At 36.2% G+C, this 8,230-nt stretch overlaps 1 long non-coding RNA gene across 1 annotated transcript; it reads right to left on the bottom strand.

The window, feature by feature from the left end:
- LOC135154636 (uncharacterized) lies at positions 1-7,608 on the bottom strand. Its single transcript, XR_010294007.1, has 3 exons — positions 7,140-7,608; positions 6,706-6,764; positions 1-198 (listed from the first exon to the last, which is right to left on the bottom strand). It is a non-coding gene; the product is annotated as an uncharacterized LOC135154636 (long non-coding RNA).
- Between the last annotated feature and the right edge of the window lie 622 nt (positions 7,609-8,230).

The following is an 8,230-nucleotide window of genomic DNA, read 5'->3' as shown; positions in this document are numbered from 1 at the left end:
TCTTCTTGGGGAAAATGCGTCTACATGTACGGGACATTGATGAAATCTAGGCCAATATGATGTCATCCCACCGTATGTTTATTTTTAATATCACAGAGCATCAGGCATTCCAAATTAGCCCAGGGTCACTAATCATCACGATGGAATGTCATTCAAGTTTATTATGGCAACTGATGAACTTCCCTTCCAGACGCATAGCTGGAATGAAACAGATTAGAGGGGGCATCATCATAGATCCATCATCTGATTGGGAAGAGAGTTTACACAACACAGACTCCTACACAGTCAGACCGCAGCTCGCGCGATAATGAGCATATTCACGGAGATTTATTCAGCGGCCCTCTAGCGGTCTCCGAAGGAAAACGTGCGATCAATTTGGCTTGATTTTCCCACTGAATTGGAGGGGCTGAAGTTATAGCTCTGTACTGGTCGCCAACTTCAGTTTACGTCGAAACGAATTGTGGTAAGTTATTCTCAAGACCTTCATCTACATTTTGGTATATAATTGTCCATATTTCGACATTTTCAACCTACCATTTTTACCTCTTTAATTGATGCTTATTTTAGTAATATTTTAACTGCGATTTTGTAGTCGGAATTTCACTTTTGGTTCCTGACTTTGCTACATAACCAAATTGTTTCGATCAGGGTTTTTTAGAAAGAAGAAAAGTCGCTGTTCAAAATATGTCAGAACCAACTTGACGCAAACTCACCTTATATTTTTATTTTAGAGAAAATGATACCCTAAAAATCAAGAAATTTACGTTTTACCCGGAAGTAACCTTCTCGTTCACTCCACGATGGCGCGAAATAATGCCAAAATTACGTCCGTCGCGGGTTGGTAGAATTTCGCCTTTGGTCCCATACGTTGAAACTTCTGTAATGATGGCAGATGGCTCGCATTATATTTGTGACTGTGGACGGTGGACTTGTTTTTTTTTTAATTAAGACTTAATATAAACGAAGCTTAATAAGTAGATCCCTTCTAAAGTTTTATTCAAATGATTATCAGGTTTCCGAATTCCATCAAGTTTTTATAAACTGAGATATTTCTTGATTTATGTTGAAAATTGTTAACCTTTTTTCTTAATTAGTCGAAGTTGAGCCCCATGATGATTTTTGCCCCAGGCTGCGGTTAAGAATTAAATGATGATTAGCTCAGACAGTCTACTCTAGAGACTATAAACAGTTTAAAGTCAAAGTAAAAAGTCTGGTACTACCGTACTCAGTAGTATTTATAAACCATTTTGTTCAAATAAAAAAATTGTGGCTGTCACAGACAGTACTTAGTTAGTCTCTTAATTGACTTGCATGTAACATAATTCATACTTTGAATAATTTAGACTATTTCTCTCTTTTTCTTCTCTTCTACACACAGATCTACATACTTGCTGACTCTGGTCTCTGCTTGCTACTTCATTCTGGGAGATTCCATCATGAACTATAATGGTCAAACCTAGACAGCTGGCAGCCGTCTGTTTCGAGGAGTTTTTCAACATTTTTTTATTTTTTAATTTCTCCTCGTAACAACCAACATAACAGAGACCGAAGCTTTTGGTCTAGGTCAAACCATGATTTGGACAAAGCCCTTTTTTCGTTTGCAAATTTTGGACTGATAATGATACAACAGAAAATTGATCTTTATCGCTATTGGAAACAAAAAAATTAGAGCACAGTTTTGGGGAGGACTAAGAATACTGACTTGGACAGGAATACAGCTTGACAAAAATAAAAATTCACAATTCAAAACCAAAGAACATTTTTAATGCATTGCAAGAAACTTTCTACTCAATCACACATTCCAAAATTAAGGGTAAGTCCTTTGATTAAACTAGTACTAGATTAAACACAAACATGTAGTTGATTTGCAATTGAACATAAGTTTCTTGCAATGCCCCATAATTATATTTTGTTCTTAAGCAACTCTGTTATATGTTATCTAATGTGCTGAAGGTTAAGTGCCATGTATGTTCACTTTTTTTTTTTTCGAAAGGTATAATATATTTGTCCTTTTAAACGGTATTTGAATGTGGTTACGCCTTGTTTTTGTTTTCCACAGTAATTATTGCATATATGAACAGAAGTGAAATATTTGTTGTGAAGCACTGTATGAACGTTGTGTGATCATGGAGCTATGGTGTGATGGTATTATAATTAATTCATAATTTTTGTTATAAGACTGTAAACCTGGTGGATGTGAGGGAGTGGCCTGGATGAAAGGAAAGTGAGCATGTGTCCAATTACTGATTTGCATATGTTTAGACAATTTTGTTCGTGGATAAATATTAATGTGCATTCCCTATTCCAAGCAAAGAGTAAAGGAGAAGTCCACCCCACCAAAAAATTAATTTGAATTTAAAGAAAAATAAAGTATTGCAGAGAATTTCATAAAAACTATGATTCAAAATTCAAAAAATTACTATTTTGACATTGAGAAATTTGCCTAATTTTATAAAACAATTATATGCTCATCTTGGTCAATGTGCAAATTACAGAACCGATTATGTCACACGCATTCTAATTTCTTGTGTATTTTTTTGTTTAATACATGTACATGACATGTATATTTTATTTTAATTTTCATTAACAAATTTTGAGAGGGATTTTAATTCCTCCATTAACATTCGTAGTTTCCATAAATGTAACCTATTGTGATTCGAGAAAGATTTTTTACATCAAATTTGCTAAAATTTATATAATAAAAATGCAACAAAAATTTAAAAAGTGATTTGATGTGAGTGACATAATCAACTCTATTTGCATACCATTGTTTTGTGTATATAACTGTTTTGTGTTAAAACAGGGAAATTTCTGTATTTATTCAAATACTTTTTTGTTGATGTGCACTTGACCTTTAACTCACTTCCCTTCCCACCCCTGCCCAAATGAGTGTAATCAAGAACTTGAAAATCAAAAGCAGTGATTAAGAAGAAGTAAGAATTAATCATAGAGCTATTAATAGCTCCATGATTTAATAAATACAGGCCTAAATAGAACTTCATATGAAAGTAAAAAGATAATAAAGCTGGGTAGGAACGATGAAGGAATATGATTTAAAGAAAAAGCATAAACATATCCCCATCAACCCCCCCCCCCCCCCCAAAAAAAAAAAAAAAAAAAAAAAAAAAAAACACAGACCGGCGGTTTCGAACTTGGGTCCTTGCACACGTCAAAACATAGCGCTCACGCAATTCGCCATCGATCTCTTCCGTAAACCTCCTAGGTTTTTTAAGCTATATATAATGTTGTAAGTCTGTGCGCCGCTGTTGACCAATCAGAACGCGTCGGCAATTCTACTATAATTCCAATCATTTCGCGATGGACATTGCCGTGGTTTTTTGTGGTTCCTGACTTTGCTACATCATGAAATTTCATAATTCTTTTTCATTCGTAAAGAAGAATGTCTACGCTTTATATTGATTATAATATCAATTTGACGCAAGTGTGATTTCGATGCAAAAATGCGCTCTGTTTATTCACATATATTTCTTGAAAAAAATCATTTTTTCTAAGCTAAATATCGGTCTTCAAAATACATTAAATGTGCATTTTATTTAGCTGATCAGAAATTTCAAAGTTTTATCTATAAAATAAGACCAATTATGTGAGGAATAAACGATTCTAAGAGCAAAAAACACCGATCGGAAAGTTCGTCTTCACAGCTCATTACGTATGCATAACCACGGACGGCTATGCATACCGCTGAATAAAATAGAGCACTTTCGGACGGCCTGCGGACTGACTGTACAAGCAATATTTTTGTAGATAAAATCTTTGACTCATGCTGTCAAAATAAATTTTCATTCACTTTTCAAAGTACAAGATGGTGTGGCTTAAAGCGGGGTTGGGCTCAATTACTCTCTTCAATTACAATTACGATTACGTAATTGAAGAAATGTTCAAATCCTCGGAACATTATCTAATCTCCACGTGAACAATGCGCCTGTACTGTATACATGTGCAAACTGAGCATGTGGATGCCAGCACACAGCCACGTGTGCTACCGCGAAAAAATAACAACGACCGGATCTACAGCAAACACAGGCAATCTAGCCAGTCAGCAAGAAAGAAAGAAAAAATACTTGGTAAAACATCATATATAAACCCATCGTAAGCACACATTTTTCGGCAAAATGTTACTCACAGTGTGTACTACAAACATGATATGAACAATCATACATAGGTTTCGGGTTATATAACTTTCAACCTTTTTAAAAACACATTAAGTTTCTCCATAGCTCTTGCATTGTTTTCTGTGCACAGCCGGGGACATCATTATTCTATAATACCCTGATGTGACGTCACACGAATAGGCCCATTTACGATGCAGAGTTTTCACGCTCATGTCCAGAGGCTAGTTTTGGGGCATTTCAATTGAGGATATTAAGAAGCTAGCAGATTTTGATGAATTAATATGTCGATGAACAGGTTATAAAGGATGTAGGCTTTTGCTTAGATACCAGATTTACGGATATTTATTTCCTTCTTATATCAACTTAAAATGCCAAATTCTCCGTATTCCTACCCAGAAGCTGAGAAATGAAGCTCCTTTGGATTATCTCCATCACATTTAACAGTAAAGGTAGGCAAAGAAACTGATACTACGATGTGAAACGTTCGTATCAGTCACATTCTTCCCACTTGTAATTCTGAAGAATGTGACAGTAATTGGAAACACAATCCACAGCCCAGCTCATGTGACAGATTAATTACTAGAAAAGTAGAAACATGCAGGATGCTAAAAGATCAATGTGTGACAGAATATGATTGTGTACGGTACTCAAAAGGTGGTTTCAAACCGCCTCGATCACAAGAATCCCCGTTAAATTACGAGAACTTTTTTTACGCTGAAAAATACCCATTAATTATTCCTGCATTCACACCGCCCTGAAACATACCCTTCGGGATAAGTTCCTGAAGTAGTTCCTGAAGTTACGAGCATGCGCAGTATGGTCTGATAAGCAAGCAAGGCGCGAGATTCAAAATCACTAGCCAAGCAGCCACCCACGGCGCCGCACCCAACGACACGCTGGGCTAAAAGTTCCCGTAATTTGCTTTCACATCGCCAATATACCTGCGACCTTGGAAAAATCCCCGCGAAAGTTCTCGTAATTTCGCCAAGTACCTACTATTTAGCGGGTATTTTCTTTCGGGGAAATTACGCGTAGTTTGCTTTCACATTACCAAAATACCTGGTATACCTGGAACTGACGAACTTTGAGGCGGTCTGAAACCACCTAAAGAAACTTCAGATTTGTTACTCTGGAGAATACATGTACATGGGGATAAGATGTGATAACAACTTCCAACAATAAACATAAGAGATGCTTATCAAATTTGTGTGAATGGAAGGAAATAAATGTTTATTCAATTAAGTTCTACAGTAGAAAAATATATATATCAAAATTTATTGTGCAGACTTTAGGAGGGGTGACTCAACTGAAAAGTACCATACACAATGACTGTTTGTATCTGCAAACTAGTGTAAAAAAAAAAAAAAAAGAGGGTCCAAACCACCATAATAGTGGAAATGATGCATGCCAAAAATGAGAAATTGTTTACATCAAATAAGGACAAGGTCATAGCATAAGGACAAGGTCATAGCAAGCTGACTTGAAGCAACCTCAAGCTGGTCTGAAGCTGGCCTGTGTGTGAATAAATTTGTTAAGGCCCAAGAAATGTGCAAAGAAGGTCTAGTAATCTAGATGGAGCATCAAACTGCAATACAAACTTGACACCGACTCCAAAGCACTGAAACTTTGTCTCATTCATTAATAACAAAACAACTACAAAGTGATACAACATGCATGAAATTGACATGATAGATAACTTAAATGTCAACTTATATGTCGAGCTACTGGTATTGACTCAAGAGAGTTTATACAACCATTACAAAATTGGAGCTGTGGGCGATTTGAGAGTCATTTCTTCCGGATGCTCTCGGTGTTCATTCCCAAGTTGAAAATAGAGTTCCCCTGTGTCCTAGTATGTATTGATAATCAAACTCAAGCTTTGCAAACTGCAAAGTTGGTTTGTTTTCAAACATCAGCATAACATTGTATTTTGACATTATTCATGATCTATTTTAACTTTAGAATGCTGGCAGTAGATTTTCAAAACTATAAATGATTTCTGGAATTCATTGAAAATGAGTCACATCATAAATTATGTACACTGTCATTACTTCAAGTGAGCAATGACAAGTTAATTCCCTAACTTCCCTTTTTGCTTAGTTAACTAATTTACAACATCACATATTTTGGGCACTTAGGGTCCATGTTTTGGGATATGCCTTTTTTTCTACTGGTCCAACCTGTTCATGTCGGACCAGTAGATGCCCAATTTTCAATTTTACTGGTCCAAACCTAAAATTTACTGGTCCCATGCAAAAATAAAGAAAAATATAAAAAGAGACTTGAGATTATTTGGCTGACTTTAATTGCTTTTAATGCCCCCCCCCCCCACAACATAATTCATGAGAGCCATTTCAAAATTTTTGAGAGCCATTATTAGAAGTTACAAAAGAGAAAATATAATTTTTATCAGTTTGAAATATTTTCTACTGGTCATGTCAGACCAGTAAATCTGGCTATTTCTGAAAAACTACTGACCCGACAGCAATTTTTACTGGTCTGGGACCGTCGGACCAGTGCCAGTGTCGCCCGCTGGATATGCATACTCCAATAGTCCATAACAGTTTCTTACCTTCAAATCTTCAGATGAGCTCCCATCTCTGAGGGTTGTTTTCTTCTTTGATTTCCTCCCTGAATAATGAAAAAAAAAATAGCAATCAAAATTAGTTTTGTCCAAGGTCCATATCAACAATATCTTTAAATTCAAGTCATGAAAATAACAATTTCTGAAGACAGGATATACTTTTACTGTAAAATAGCTACATTTATACTCTACAAAATACTTCCAACATTACAACAGGATTAATGAATCCCTCCAAAATATGAACACATCTTTGAATTGAGTCTGTGGACTCTTTATTCTAACTCCATCTTAGTCCAAAATACAAACCAATGTCTTTAACAACTAACAAAAAAATAATTCCAAACTTTGTGTACATGTGTGGACACTGCAATATTCTGAAAATTACATATGTATTTCTCTTCCAAAACTAGGATTGTACGTACAAATATCATGGAAATCACCCTTCTGCGGTAAAAGAACTTCCATTATTTACAAATACTGATCTCATCAGGAAACAAATTAATCAACAGCCACAAACTGATCGGTAGGAAATCCATCAAAGACTAGACCTCAATACCCTCCAATCTGTCTGGTACAAAGCAGCAGTGATAGCAGGGAAGCTTATGAATTCATAAGCCAAGTTTAGACAACCTCCTGAAATGAGAAGCCAGTCAAGACAGATCCCTCCCATTAGTCAACCGCAATGATGGAGAAATAACACAGAACTCCATCAAATTCCATCTTTGCTCCTGAGGTCAGAACTCGTCAGGCAATTTCAATTATTTGCATGACAAGGCCCGCCCCCTTTCACGGGCTCCCCACCCACTCAGTGGATCTCGCTGGCTTTTTTTTCATGGCCATTCTCCTGTGACGCTGGAGTGCAACGGGGGAATACAAGTCATGATCCATAAATATGAAATTCAATGTCGAATTCTCTTTGGAGGTTTTCTGGGTGTTTTCAGAAATAATAGGAAGGTGAAGCACATGTACATGTACTGAATCAAACCAGGTTCTAGCACCAGACTGAATTGTCATTGGGTTCAAGCCCACACACACACTGAGTGAGCGTGTTACATCGTATGTACCAAGGGAGCATTATGATGATGATGTGTACAATCGTAGAGTCAACTTTGCACCTGACATTTGCAACATTTAAAACATTAACAGGAATTGGCACCTATTGCAACTTGTACAATTTTTACATCTTCATATATATGTCCACGAACGACAAGTGTCAGAACATCCTATGGAACGATACAAAATGGACAACAACAAAAAAGCTTCTACAAAAATGGCAAATGATTGCAACAACAAATCTTCAGCAATATCTGAAATTGAAAAATAGGGTAAATGATACCAAAAAAATGCAGCACAGTGGTTTATCTATCCAAGTCTTCAGCCCAACAAAGTCAGTATTGTTCAATTACATCATACAGCATGAGCTGAAATCAAATATTACAGTTGTACTGTTGCTGTGGAATATTTCTAGGAACCAGTGGGTGTTAGCCTACAGTGTTACCAATACTGAATCATG

This window comes from Lytechinus pictus, chromosome 7 (genome assembly GCF_037042905.1).
Source record: "Lytechinus pictus isolate F3 Inbred chromosome 7, Lp3.0, whole genome shotgun sequence".
Classification (NCBI taxonomy): Eukaryota; Metazoa; Echinodermata; class Echinoidea; order Temnopleuroida; family Toxopneustidae; genus Lytechinus; species Lytechinus pictus.
Note: the sequence above shows the minus strand (reverse complement) of the source record. Positions and strands in the feature narration are given on the sequence as shown.